The sequence below is a fragment of the Sarcophilus harrisii genome, chromosome 1 (assembly GCF_902635505.1).
Source record: "Sarcophilus harrisii chromosome 1, mSarHar1.11, whole genome shotgun sequence".
Lineage (NCBI taxonomy): Eukaryota > Metazoa > Chordata > Mammalia > Dasyuromorphia > Dasyuridae > Sarcophilus > Sarcophilus harrisii.
In genome coordinates this window covers 446,484,198-446,499,953 of record NC_045426.1, presented here as the reverse complement: position 1 = coordinate 446,499,953, position 15,756 = coordinate 446,484,198, and the positions used below count along the sequence as shown (strand labels likewise).

The following is a 15,756-nucleotide window of genomic DNA, read 5'->3' as shown; positions in this document are numbered from 1 at the left end:
GATTAAAAAAAAAAAAAGATATTTAATTTTTTAAAATGGGAAAGATTTTTTTTTCTCTTTGTGTGTGGATGAATGGAAGATAGTGATAACTGATAGTTATAATACATTGCTAACTTTATATTTATGCTACATTTATTCTTATAAATTCTAGTTGCCTTCATTAGAATGTAAGTTCCTTATGAATAAAAACTTTGTGCTCATACACCTAGTACTTAGCAACAGTGGCTGGTATATAGCAGCAGACAAGCTTATCAGAGAAAAAAAAAAGTCTGAACACAGATGAAAAACCATATTTAGTATAAAAACTTCAGAATAAACTTAGATTTAACATAAATAAATTGAATTTCTCTCCATCCCACTTCTATACATGAAATTTCTGGTCTCTATGCCTTTGTTTATGCTGCCTTCTTTCCCTGAAATGGACTTCCCCACCCTGTCATGAAAGTTTCTCTTGCATCTCTTTGCCCCATTCTGGATAAAAATGATCTTTTCCTTTCCAGATTTCTTGAAGCACCTTTCATAGACCTCTGCTTTGCATATCCCCCTCATTTTCCTTTACACAAATTGTGTCTTTGGTTCCTTCTCCATTAGCTTGTAAGTTCCTTGAGAACAGGGCCTATGTCATGTCTACCTCTGTAACCCTAGCAACTAGCATAATGCCTTAAACATAGTAGTCACTTAATAAATGGTTATTAAATTGAATTTATTTCAACAAACGATGTGGAAAGAATCCACTGTAGGCATGGATACACATAAGCAGGAGAAGACAGAACAAGATCTTGAAATAGCTAGTAACCTCAATTATCTGGATTATTTCCTATGTGGAGAGAAGTAGAATTTAATAAAGCCAAAAAGGTAGCCTAGAGCTATATAATGGAGAGTCACATACAGTGAGTGGTTAAATAAGTTTGTATTTGTAGTTGGCAATGAGAAGGCACTAAAGGCATAGAGAAGAGAAAGGAAAGCAATAAGCATTTATTTAGTGCTAGTATAGGTTAGGCACTATACTGTTTTACAATTATCTAATTTAATCCAATTAATACAAAGTATATAATCCTATACTAATAATCAGATGTTAACAAACAAAAAGAAATAAAATCATAGGATCATTGAGATCCCTTCTAGCTCTTTATTACTTATAATAATAAAAATAGCTACCATTTACATAATGCTTACTTATGCGCCAGGCACTGTACTAAGCATTCTTATCACTTGATCCTTACAACTACCCTGGGAAGTAGGTGCTGTTATTATCCCCATTTTACAGATGAGGAAACTAAGGCTCAGGTGATTTCACCAATGTCATAGAGGTAAGATTTGAACAGAGTTGCTCTGACAACAGAAATCACATTGAATGTCTATAGTTTAAATGGCAAGAATATTATTAGTGAATCAGAAAATGGTATTTTACCAAAACTATATTAAGAATCATAAGTATGTAATGATAACATCTAGGCAGATATGAATATCAAGCCTATAACATTCCCTTTCCAATTACATTTCAAATACACTAGTCATGTATTTTTTTAAATTTTATTAATAACTCAAAATAAATCCAAAAGAACTGAAATCAATCATAATGCTGGGGTCAGAATCCCACTTTAAATACTTTCCTGCAAATCAGTGGCGATTATTATAGCTATATTTTTAAAAGCTATATTGAAATGCCTAATATGTGACTATTGGTCAGTTATTATTAACTAAAAGTACTCATCTTTATGAGTTGAGCTCCAAGTACCAATGATTCTCAATCCCTGTAAATTATCATCCAAACTCATTCCCCATATTTCACAATCCAAACATTTTATTCTCAACCTCCTCAACCCTCCCATTCCAAAGTTCTAATCAAATACACCTTTCCACAGTGTCCTTTGGAATGCCTATTCTGTTGGCAGCACATTTCCCTTCATCCTAAATCTTTTCTTCTCCCATTCCTTTCATCTTTTAGCTCTGAGGCAGGGGAATTGGAATCTTCCTTGCTCCCCATTGCCACTGCCAGGTTCTCTCCCTATCTGTCTCATTCAGTAGTAACCTTTCTTTCCTTGAGATTAGTGCTATTCATCTCTACCCCCCAACAAAATCTTGGTAGCCATTGTCTTTAAACTTCCAGGTACTTTCCTTCTCATTTCAATGAATTTGGTACATGGTTCAAAATGTTTCTCCACTGACACTCCTCTCTTCTACTCCTGCCCTCATATTAGGGAACTTCAACATGAATATTGACTCAAACACACTGCCCATGACAGACTTTTCCACCTCATGTCAGTCACACATAAAAAATGGTTATATCTTGCCATTACCTACAATTATACCACAATTATTATACCATAATCTGTTGGTTTTCCTTCCTCTGTTTTCCTTACCAAATCCTATTCTCCTATATTGTGACCTCCATCCAGTTCCTTGATCTTTCAATCCTCTCCAAGGTCATCTTCCCTGCACTAGCGACTCTCTCTTATTTTCTCCATCTTGACTCCTCAGGAAACCAATTCAATTTACAATATCTTCTTGAATTAAGTCCCTGGCCTCTGTAACATTTCACCAATTGTGCCATGGTAAGTCTTAACTTCTGATCACACTTTCACTCCTAGTATATACTATTTTTTAAAATCTTTTCTTTACTTCCTTATAAATTGTTCTTTTGTCCTCTGCTGTGCATCTTTTTTACTTTTATCTTTTTTCTTCTTCATCCCCTACCCAAGCAATAGTTAAGATTATATTTATGTATACATCTAGATATATATACACATACATACACACACGCCATCTCCCCTACACACCCAACTTTCCTATTCCTGCTCATTTTGCTTTAATTCTGCTCCTTAACTTGTCTTGCTATTATTTACCCTCCCCCCCAAGGATCCTTCCCTTGTCTTCTTCCCCCACTCTTTGCTTCCCCATTCATCCCTGCCCCCATGTTTCTTCATAGATTTTGGAGGGTCCTATACCTTTTATGGTATATATATATATATATATATATATATATATATACACACACACACATATGTTGGTCAGTTATTATTAACTAAAAGTACTCATCTTTATGAGTTGAGCTCCAAGTACCAATGATTCTCAATACCTGTAAATTATCATCCAAATATATATATATTTGGATGATATATATATATCATATATATATGTACTATATATATATATATGTATATCTATATATATATATAATGTTGTCTATTTAACCCATTCCCAATGTGAGTAGGTTTTTTAGAACTATGAGCCTTCCTCCCCCCTTTAATGCCTCTGTGTCTATCATTCCTGTGTACCTCATTTGTATAACATAATTACTATTTTTACCTTAACTGCCCCAATTTTTCTTTTGAGCTACTCTATTGTTATCAATCTTAAACATATGGTATATATTTCCATATTTTTTTTTTAAAAGATAGACAATTTGTTCATGTTAAGTTCCTTGAAACTGATCTTTGATAGTGGCTCTTATGTTAAATTTTCTATTAAATTCTGGCTTAGTTGATAGAAAGTCCTGAAAACCTGTGAGTTCATTGAATGTCCATTTTTTTACATTCAATATTATAGGTAATTTTGCTGGATATGATATTTTTGGCCTCAGGTCTAATTCTTTTGATTGTTGGTAGATATGATTACAGGACCTGCAGTCTTTTATTGTGGCTGCTCATAAATCCTGTACAATTCTAATTGTAGATCCAGCATAATTGTTTTTTTCCCCTTATTTCTGAAATTCACTCAGTCTTCCCAGATACAAATCCTGACTCTACCAACTTTCCAGAAGGTGAAAATCTCCTCCTGAGGCTCCAGCCAAACTCAGCTAGCCCCAGGGGTCTCTACTGGTTGTTTCAACAGAGCTAGTCCGAGGGTGGGCGCTTCACCTGGGTTAATCTCCTGTTGGGGGTCTTCTTCAGGTCTTCCAAAGTTGTACCAGGAGAACCCTGTTCTGCTCCAAGTTTCCTGATTTTTCACCAGTCTATGTTCATTCTGAGATACAAATGTGTATTTGTGGGAGAAATCTAGAGAACTTTAAATTTACCGACCTACTCTATTATCTTCTCAGAATCCTCCACATATCACCAATTGTACCATGCCAAGCAACTTTGGATCACTCCTATCAATAGCCACCTTTACTCCTACATAGGTACTATTTTTTTTAATAGAAAAAAATAATGCAATCATTCTGATTGGATACAAGTGTATGTTATACAATCTCAACAGGACTGTTGCTAGTGCTGAGCAATCTTACTCTAGCTCCCTCATCAAATCACTATTTCCACTTTCCCACTTCAGCTCTTCCAAACCTTTTCATCATTCCTCAAAACTTGAAAAGCTGCCCTTCCCCCATGTCAGTAGATATCCTGGCCTCGTATTTTGCACAATAAATTGAGGACATTCACTATGAACTCACTCTTTTCCCCTTTCCTTCACCTACCATTCATAAGCCTTTTGCCACTATCTCCTTCATTCACTCTTGTCTCACATAAGGTGGCCATACTCTTCACTAAAACTAACTCTATCAGCTCAATCCATTCCATTCCATCTCCAACAGATTGCCTTCTTTGCCATTCTCACTCTATCACTTAATTTCAATCTCTCCATGTCTAGTGGCTCTTTCCTTAGTAACTATAGAAACATGCCCATGTCTTCCCTTTCTTAAAAAAACAAAAACAAAAAACAAACCTTCACTTAATGCTTTTATCTCCACAATTAATCCTATATATCTTCTGCTCCTTGTGGCTAAATTCTTCGAAAGGTCAATAAGTCTCTACACTTTCTCTCTTTTCTTACTTCTTACTTTCTTTTTAACCTCTTACAATCCAGTTTGCATTCTCATTCCCCTAAAATTGTTCTTTCCAAAGTTACCAATAATTTCTTAATTGCCAAATCACAAATGGCCTGTCCTTAATTCTCTCATGTTGCTTAATCCCTATGCAGTCTTTGATACAGTTGATTATCTGTCCCTGATACTTTCTTGTCTTTAAATTTTCAGGACTATTCTCTCCTGGTTCTCCTCTAATCTATTTGATCACTCGTTCCAAATTTTCTTTTTTAAAGTCATCAGCCTGATCATGCCCTCCAACTGTAGGTTTCCCAAAGGATTCTGTCCTTGGCCCTTTTTGTTTCTTCCTCCATATTACTTCATTCAATGAATTTACTAGCCCCCTTGGATTTAATTATCTCTGTGCTGACAATTCTTAGAACTCCCTAAACTGTCCTAATCTCTCTACTGGCATCCAATTACACATCTCCAACTGCCTTTTAGACATCTTAAACTGGATGTCTAATGGATAATTTAAATTCAATCCAACAAATCCAAAACAGAATTCATTATCTTATCCCTGAGACTCCAACCACCCACCCACCTACTACTTTTCCTATTACTGTGGAGGGTAATAGCATTCTCCAGTCCCTCAGACTAACCACTTAAGAGTCATCTTCAAATCCTCAGCATCTCTCACTTCCCATACTCATGTCCAATCTGTAACCAAGATCTATCATTTTCACCTTTACAACATCTTTTAAATATATTCCCTTCTCATCATGTCAAACCAGGTATATTACAAGTCTCTCTTCACAAAAATTCATACTCCATTTAGCCACTGAAGTGTTTTTCCTAAGTCACAGGTCCAACCATGTCAACCCCTTCTTCAATAATCTACAGTGGTTTCCTGTCATCACCAGAATCAATACCAAATCTTTTTGACATTCAAAGTCCTTCAGAATCTAGCTTCCTCCCACCATTCCAGTCTTCTTATAACTTTCTTTTTTAATTAAAGCTTTTTATTTTCAAAACAGATACAAAGATAATTTTCAACATTTATCTTGGCAAAACCTTATGTTCCCAATTTTTTTTTCCTTCCTTTCCCTCCAACTCCCTCCACTTGATGTCAAGTAATCCAGTATGTTAAATATGTGCAAATTTTCTATACATATTCCCATAATTATCATGGTGCACAAGAAAAATCAGACAAAAAAAGGGGGAAATGAGGAAAAAAAAACAAAAACAAAATGCAAGCAAACAACAATTAAAAAGGTAAAAATACTGTGCAGTGATCCTTACCCAGTCCCTACAATTCTCTCTCTGGGTGAGGATGGCTTTCTCCATCACAAGACCATTGAAACTAGTCTGAATCATCTCATTGAAAAGAACCATCTTCATCAAACTGATCATCACATAAGTTACTTTCTAATATGTTACTCTTCATTTCAGTGACACTGGTCTCCTGGGTCTTCCATGAGCTAGACACTCCATTTCTCTGCATTGGGTATTTTTTCTGACTTTCTTCCATGCTGAGAATATTCTCCCTCTTCATCTTTATTTACTGACTTCCTTGGTTTCTTTTAATTCCTAACCAAGATGCCATCTTCTAAAAAGAGACTTCTAAAAGAAGTTTTTCTCAATCTCTCTTAATTCTAGTGCCTTCCTTTTATTTCTTACTTATCCCTTATATAAATTATTTATATATAATTTGTTTGCTTGTTGCTTTCCCCATTAGATTGTGAGTTTCTTAAAGTCAGGAATTGTCTTTTCCCTGTTTTTGTGTCTTCAGCACTTAGCACAGTGCCTGGAACATAATAGCTGCTTTAACAAATGTTTATTGACTGATCTTAGAAAAATGACAACCACACATACACACACACACACACACACACACATACACACACACATATATATGTATACACATACATACATATATATAGTCTGCCACAGTTGGACACAAATAGTCCATATGAACATTTAGGATAGCTTTTCTAATTTTGCATATTTTGTGTTTCCTTTGGAATTATTCAATTCTGCTCTGCTTATAGAACAAAGCGCCTCTAATGAGGGCACACTATGCTGGATGGTCCTGTGCCAGTGTCTCCCATGTATACAATCAATTCTAAAGTCCTTAAGAGATACTTTGAGAGTGTCCTTGTATCATCTTTTTTCTGACTACCTTGTGAGCACTGTCCTGTGTGATTTCACCATAAAATAATCTTTTTGGCAAGCATATATTTGACATTTGAGCAAAACCCTCACAGCAAAAACTGACATTTAATAGACTATGTGATTGTAAGAAGAGACAGGATATGAGAATGACCAAGGCAATGTGTAGTGCAGAGTACTGGGCTGATCATAATTATCCTCTCCAAGCTGAATATTCACATTCCACAAAAATGGCAGCCCCACAGCAAAAAGACTATTAGAAGAATTGATGTCAATAGATTAGAGTGCTTCTCTGAGAGGGAACAGTTTGTTGCCAATTTGGAGAGTAAGATGAATCAACACACAGTTGGCAACAATGGAGCAGAAAAGGACTGGGCAGCTTTCAGAGATTTGCTGTACAGCACTGCACTTGCTCATCTGGGTCAGAACACTTGCAAACATCAAGACTGGTTTGATGAAAATGATGGAGAAATTCAGAAGCTGCTAAATGAAAAAAAAGAACTTCACAGGGTTGTATCAGAAGGATAGCTCATCCATCTCTAAGAAAATAGCATTCAATTCCACCAAAAGTAAGGTAGAATCAAATATATGTATGTGTGTGTTATGTGCATGAATGCATGTATGAGTGTATCTATAAATACAAAGAATATTTGATCCTATAGAAAAATATTAAATGTGAAAACTGTGGAGCATCCAGTCTTCTATAAAGAATTCAATGCACTGAATTCAACATCTAAAGGCAAAATTTTACTTATAATTACTACCATCCATGAAGTCTACTATCTAGACAAACGGGCCTTCTTTGTGTTCTGCATAACCCATTTCCCATCTCATACCTTTACACGGTTTATTTTTAATGCCTGGAATTCACTCCTTCCTATTCTGTCTTTTATAACCTCTACTGTTCTTCAAAACTCAGGCCAAATACCACCTCCTGTATAAGGCTTCTCGCAGAACTTAATATTTAATGATTGCTAGCATCTAATATTTAACTACACTATCCCCCATTTTTTGATATAGCTCACTTATGCCAATTTAAAAAACAGCAATAAATTAAATGAAGAAATATTGTTAGTTACAATGGGAGACCTTCATCTCTCATCTCTGCTAAGCAATTCCAGAAACTCATTTAAAAGTTTATCCAGTTAGTGAAACCCCTTTAAGCCTAATCCAAATTCCAATTTTCAAAGCTGCTAAGAATAAAAGAAATAAAGTTGTAATTTGTGATTTGTTTCAACCAACAGCAAATGAAGAAATAAATTCTCCCTGTTGCATCTAGGTAATCAATACTATAACTGCTACACATAAAGATGTTTGGCTATAATCTCAGAAAAACAACGCTGATGGTGAGTCTTACATGTTCTCAATAGCAACAGGAATTACAGCTCTAATTCAATCATAACTTTTGAGGGCTACAATAAATATGCAAAAAGCTAGGTGCAAATCAATATCCAAAATCCTCCAAGTATACTTGGTTAACATTATCTTTGACAAAATCATGACTTCAGTAATAAAGAGATTTTTTTAAAATTCTTATTAGAATAAAAAAGAACATCTTTTGTTAGAAGGATTTCATGTGGGAAAGATTGCTATAAAGCAGTCATTAGATGATTCTAATACAAAAATCATTAAGAGGCCTATTAAAATGTCTTCTTCCCATTAATGTATTATCATCATTAAAGGATGTAGGCCTTTCTTACTTTAGTGGCAGTTCTTGTACCATCTAAATCTTTATTTACTCAAATGAGGAAAAGGGAAATAATAAAAATGCATTCTTACCTATATCTGCAGTCATAAGAAAGAAAAATCGAAAATATCTTCTTTAACATGTCTTTACAATACAATGTCCTGTTTAGAAAAGGCTTTTGGAGAAATACCAAGACCTACAATATATGACTGCTTGATATTCAGGGATTATACTCCATCATATAATATAGCAGGAAAGAAGCCCTGTACAGCATTCCAAAAGAGGTGATTTCTTTTGTCAACAAAATAAATCTCATCTATCTTTAATACTACCTTCTTAAAATAATTTTCAAGTATATGAATTCTGAGCATATTAACAAAGCTAGCCAGTTATATCTCAATTTAATATCTTAGTGTTAAAAATAACACAAAATCCATAGAACCCTCAACTTTGGAATGAACCTCTCAATTTATCCTTATTTCAGTGCCTATACCATCAACTCCAGACATTCTCCTGCCACTTATAGCACTAATTGCATGATCTTGGAATTATCACTTAACTCTGTGCCTCTGGGCTGGATTTAGGCAGACTTGGTATCATTTGAGTGCAGATGATAATCGAACCTAGAGGAGCTGATGAAATTACCAAGAGAATATAGAAAAGGGGGGAGGGGGGAGCATACTCAGAATAAGCCTATATTTTAGAAGCAGAACCAGAAGAGAGATGCTGAATTGACAGAGGAGGCTAAAAAGGAGTCAGAAAAAAAAGAAAAAACAAAACAAAAAAACAGGAAAACCAGAAAAGAGCTATCAGAAGCTAGAGGAGAAAGCATGCAGCATCATGGAGTAGTCAAAAGCATCACAAGTTTCTCTTTGTTTATTTTCTTTAGGTTTCATTGTCTATTTTATTTGGAAGTTATAAATTTTTCATCTGTTACCATAATTCTGCTTGAGATTTCCAATTTAAAGTCAATGAAAATTGGCATTTGTTATCACATTTTAAAATTTGACATGTTATTTACATGAACAATCTCATTTGAACTTCATAATAACTTATCAGTTAGTTAAGTAGTACAAGTACTTTTATCCCTATTTCAAAGATTAAAAAAAAAAAAAATGATGAAGTGATTTGACCATCGTCACACAACTTTTCACTAGAAAAAAGCAGAAGAGGACCTAGATTTTCTTGAATTTAAGTCCAGTACTATTACTACTATAGCACTACAGCTCTCTTACATGTAAATCTGTCAAATACGCTGTTTCTCATCAGCTGTAGGCCTCCCTAGGTCTCAGGTACTCCCTTTTGTAAAATGAGGGAGCTAGACTAACTGATCACAAAAAAATTCATATTACAACGAAGCTGGAACATCACCATTTGTAAAAGTTCAGCAAATAAGTAAATATATACCTTATACACATACACACACACACACACACACACACACACACACACACACACACACACAATATGCCTGGTACATGGTGCATATACAAATATATATATGAAGATATATAAATATATCAAATGCAGGTGTATAAAAATTTATATATAAATGTTAAGGTATAAAAGTATAAGGTATAAAAATTCAACAATTTTGAATTTTGAATATATATATATATATGCAAGGCTACATACATATATTTGAATATATGCATGAATATATACATATATAAAGATATATTTGATTAAAAGAAACTTGAAAGTAGAAATAAAAATGATCACTTTTATATCCACTAATTCAGGGTGTATACCAAGGTTTGACTTCTATACTCTCACTGGGTGATCTTATCAGTTCCCATGGGTATCTAAATATATATCCCTAGTTTCTTTCCTTCACTCTAGTCCTGCCTCACAATCTGCCTATTGAATATTTCAAATTTAATATCTTGTAGGCACCTCAAATTCAACAAATCCAATACATAACTTATTATTTCTTCTTCCCAACCCCTTCCCCAAACTCTCCAATTACTGTCAGGGTCAGTATTATCTTGCACTCAGCTTCACAACACTGGGACATTTCTCAGTTCCAGTCTCACACAAATTCATGACGTATTCTATAAATTTTGACATCCACTGCCAACTCTTGTTTCTATCTTCTTAATCTTCATGTGGCATGTATATCTCTTCACAACTTGATTCTTTCCAGTTTTCTTACACATAACTGCTCTCCATAACTCTATATTAAGATATACTGGCTTATTTACTGTTCCACAAAAGCATGCTCCATCTCCCCTCTCCACACCTTCCTATACAATGTCCCCCTGCCTGGAATGTACTCTTCCCTCTGTGAATCTGGAGTTTGCTTTAACATTAAGCTGAATCAACACTTTCTAGAAGTCTTTTCCAGTCCCCCAGCCGTTATTGTACTCCCTCACAAAAATACTTTATATTTTACTATACATTTTGTACATATTATATATGTAATTATATGTGCACACATGTGTACAAGTATCTATATAGGCATATATATATTTGTAGGTAAAAGCATACATTGTATATGTTGGGTATATTTCAGTTTATGTACATGCCTATATAGGTACATGTCTCCCCAACTTAGAATGTAAACAACTAAAAAGCAAGGACTGCTTCACATTTGTTGCCACAACTAAATTACTTAGCACAATACCTGGTATATAATATATAATAAATGTTTATTTGTTGATTGATTGCTCCTTTAAAAAAGGTTTACTATGATTTATGTACCCTACCTTTTAAGGTATAGTTCTTTTCACAGCTTTGGGTTATTAATCAATCAATAAATATCACATTAAGCATTCATTGAATAACAGCTGACATTTATAAAGCATATTTACATTCATCATTTGATCCTCCCAACCCTGAGGTACAAAGAAAAACCTATTACCATAACCTTGCTTTATATATGTATGTATGCATTCACATATGTGTGTCTTATTCTTCAATATAAAGTTCACAGTGAGCAAACACCATCAATGCAGATAGGAACCTGTGCTACAATTTGCCAAGGACACTTAAGATATTAAATGATGTATACGAGGGTCACAAAGTCAGTACATTGTATGCATCAAACACAGAATTGAATCCAGCTCTTCATGATTCCAAGGTCATCTATCCACTTACCATACTGCAGTATGTATATGCATATTCACACATATATTCATATGTAAAATATATATGAAATATACATGTATATATTTTATATACACATACACATAGAGCCTATGATTTTATCAGTGTAGGGAATTCCCAGTGAGGAAACCTATACCAATACAGATAGACACCTGATCAGCAACTTATAGTCTCTGCTGTCTCCAGAGAATTGAGATTAAATGATTTGCTCAGTCACACAGTCAGTATGCATCAGGGATGGCCTTGTACATATGTATATTTGTATGTACATATATGCATACACAGAGAGGCATATGTGTGTGTATGTGTGTGTACATGATACATAATAGGGAATTGTACTTATGATTCCTAACTATAGGGAAGTTGAGGTTTAGGAAAATCCCCTAACCTAAGGTTTGTATCTTTTCTCCAACTTGTTAGAAATGACTCCAAGAACATGACTACTATCCATTGATAAAACAATCAGCTACAAGAAAAAAGTTAAACTACTCTTCCTTAGAAAAAAAAATACTACAAAGTGAAGACTAGTTATCTACCTAATTTCAATCTCCATGTATTGAAACCTTTCATTGTATTGAAAAATCTTCTAAAATTGCCACTAACATTCCCAAAATTATATTAGCATCCCTTTCACAATCAAAGTACAATTGTTATTAAAATGATTTCACAATCCTCCCTTAGTACCAGATTATGAAGCCCTGTACTAACAGAGTGAACCAACTTCCTGACTACAGGTCTTGGTACTACTATCTAGTGAGCCTCCTAGCTGCCCTTCAACTACATACACCTTTCACTAGGCTAAAAAATTGCAAGGCTTGATTACATTTAAATAACAAGTTGGCTGTGTATAATTTTAAAGATGTGAAAACTTAACCTAGATAAATTCACTATTTATATAAGAATATAAGTCTTATATTTTATCTAGCATTTTACCGAGAGTTGCATTCAGGATGTATGGAAAGAGTAACACCAGTCTGCATATGACTTGTAGACTTCATACATCTGAATAAACTTCAAAGGGAAATCTAATTTGATGATTTCCTGTTATTTAGGATTGCCATTTCATTTTTTTTTCCTCAGACATCTATTTTAACTGAATTAAAACCTTAGCGACAGAAACAATTATAAATCATGGAAAAGGTCCTTAAAACTCCTAGTTCAACTTCCTCATTTTACAAAGGGGGAATTGAAGTTCAAAAGGATTTAGTGACCTACCTATCCTGCTAATAATATTAGGGACAAGACCAGGTTCTCTTAACTTTTTTTTCCCCGAGGCAATTGTGACTTGCCCAGAGTTCACACAGCTAGGAAGTGTTGTGTCCGACGTCACATTTGAATTCAGATCCTCCTGACTTCAGGACTGGTACTCTATCCACTGTAGCAAGTAGCTGCCCCTTCTCTAATTCTTAAACATTCTACTCTTAAAAGTCTTAGATTTTTCTAGAAAAGGAGATATGTACTGAGTACGAGGAAAGCCCACAAAGTCTAGCTGGCTAGACTTTCTTTTTTTTATTAGACTAAAATAAACCATGCTATCTCACTTTAATTTATAAATAAAGGAAGGATCATGGTTTTTAGTGTTTTTTTTTTTAATTCCTATCATTCTTAGTTTAAGGAATGTTAAGCCAAAACTATCAACACTTGAAATTTATAGTAAATACAGGTATTCTAAACCTACAAATAAGACCACTAAATTATTTTCAGCTAATTTCACTTTCATAAAAAGAAAAATAACTTCAACTGATAAGATTGACACTAGTGTCAACTAATACTAAAACTATTCTATTTGAAGTGTATGATGAAGTACATACTGGAATCATATTGAAAGTTTCCTTGAGTTTAAGACTATTAGCTCTTATAAAAACAAGAACAGTGGAGAAATATTGGCCATTTCCTGCTAATGATCACTAAAAAGCAAATAATTTAAGTTTGACTTAGTGAAATGTAGCAGTGGTAAACTAAGTGAACCATAACAGAAAAAAACAAAGGGGTTTTAGCATTTGAGAACTGCTTCAAAAATTAAATACAGGCCTGATTCAAAATAAAAAAACAAAAGTGATATGAATATATCAGAAATATGCAAAATGTTTTTTTATTTAATAAATAAACTGACACTGAAAATTAGGATTCACAGTTCTTTATTGGAAGAGTATAAAAATCTGAAATTGTAATGGGATATTTTTTTTCCTAGTAGGTTACTCCTCCCACCAATAACAGGTCAGGTACATACATCTTCTCTTCAAATCTATGGGGAAGCAGCAGAACTGCTCAGTTTCTTCCATTTTGAACACAATTATTGAATAATGAAGTTTTCAATCATCACTGAAGGAAGCAATAAGATCCAGCCAACCTCTGCCATGTGAGGGACCACTCCTAAGACTAAAACTCCTTACTAAACTCTCCTACTCCAACTGGAAGTCATTCTTTGTTCCTCTCTCACTCACGTTTCTCCAGCTGCCACCACCAGTTCATTCTGCAATTCTCAACGCACCTCTAACCTCTTTTGGAGATGATCCACTAACTCCCTTCTCTAAAACTGCTCATCCTCTAACAGATCCTTGTCAGCTTACCTAACTCTTCTATTGCCCCAGCAAGGTCACTGGTATTGGGGGAAAAGACATCACCGAGGGCTTCCTTGCTATTGCACTGCTACTGTCACGTTCTTTTCTTCCCTCTACGATTTAAGAACTTGTTCTCTTCCCTATGAAGTTAGCAGGCACCCCTGGACCCAAATTCCACCTGCTAATACCCAATCGATTCTTCCCCCCTTCACAGGAAATCTTGTTTCCCACCTCGTTTTCATTCTTCCTGGCCCGGCCCCAGCCCCTGCGAGGAGGTCCCTTCCCCCTTTACCCTATCTCCTCCTCATTCCCCTGCCTTTTTCAAGCCTCCCAGTCAGGTCTGGTCTCCACCTACTCTCCCTTCCCTGCCCCTCTACACCCCCCACACAAACACACTCGGGCTACTCAAATTCCCAGCCCCTAGTCAGCGCTTTAAATGCGTTATCTCACTCAGCCTGGTGCCCCTCCCCCAAGACCTGGGGGGCCAGCTCCCCAGCCCTGGGTCCCCTCCTCACTTGCCTTCTCCATCCCTCCCCCTTCGAGACACCTGTCCCGATTCCCCTCCTCCCCTTCCGCGCCCATTCATTCGGCTCCAGCCGGGCATCTCTCCCCACAGCGTACGAACACCCCACCCCGGCTGGTCGCTCCCGGTTCCGTAGGCACTCAGAACACCCCGCCCCGCAGCGCACACATACATACACACACACACACACACACACTCGCACCCGCAGGCACACCCCGCCGCACGCGCGTACCCTCGCCCCTCCCCCACCGTGCGCACCCACTCTCACACACACACCCCCCCACGCCCGCTCCGGAATGGGGGGCGGGGGGGGCTGGGACAGGGCTGCGCTCCAGGCGAGCCTCGCGCCCCACCCCCGCCGCTCGGCGGCGACTCCCCAGCGCCCTCTGCCTCCCGACCGGCTGGGGCTGGTGGCGAGGTCGGGGGTGGTTCCGGATGCTTCCCCGGGGGGGGGCGGGGAGGGAGAATTTACCTTCTTCCCGGAGATAGTTTGGAAACACCTCCAACATTGGCAAACACTAAAGAGAACTGACCCAGCTCGGCCGCCGCCGCCGCCGGCTTCAACCACTCCCGCTTTCCCTGCCCCCCTTCCTCCTCCTTCCCTTCTTCCTCCCTCCCTCCCTCCCTCCTTCCCTCCCTCTCTTCCTCCCTCCCTTCTCTCTCCCGCCCGGGCCCGCGCCACCCTCCCAACCGCGCGCCCCCTCCCGGCCCAACCGCCTACCCCCCCTCCCCCATCCACCAGCGCGCGAGCCTGGCCCCTCGCCGGCGAGACGAATGCCGTAGAACGCGGCGGGCCTGGGCGGCTGCGCGCGCCACGCTCAAGCTCCCCCCCCCCCCGCCCCCCTTTCCTTCGGACTCAAATGGTCCATTCCGGATGGCTGGGGCGGCCGAGGGTCAGGGCGGTGGGGGGCCTCGGGCATTGTTCGCGGGATTTCTCGCGCCGCCTGGCGGTCGCCGCAGAATC

General features: G+C 37.2%; 1 protein-coding gene across 2 annotated transcripts in view; it reads right to left on the bottom strand.

The window, feature by feature from the left end:
- STAU2 (staufen double-stranded RNA binding protein 2) overlaps nt 1-15,392 on the bottom strand; it is a 447,924-nt gene extending 432,532 nt beyond the window's left edge. For both annotated transcript variants that reach the window (XM_031946251.1, XM_031946252.1), the window contains exon 1: nt 15,265-15,392. The gene's annotated coding sequence lies outside the window, so the exon portion shown is untranslated. The remainder of the gene's footprint in view (nt 1-15,264) is intronic.
- Between the last annotated feature and the right edge of the window lie 364 nt (nt 15,393-15,756).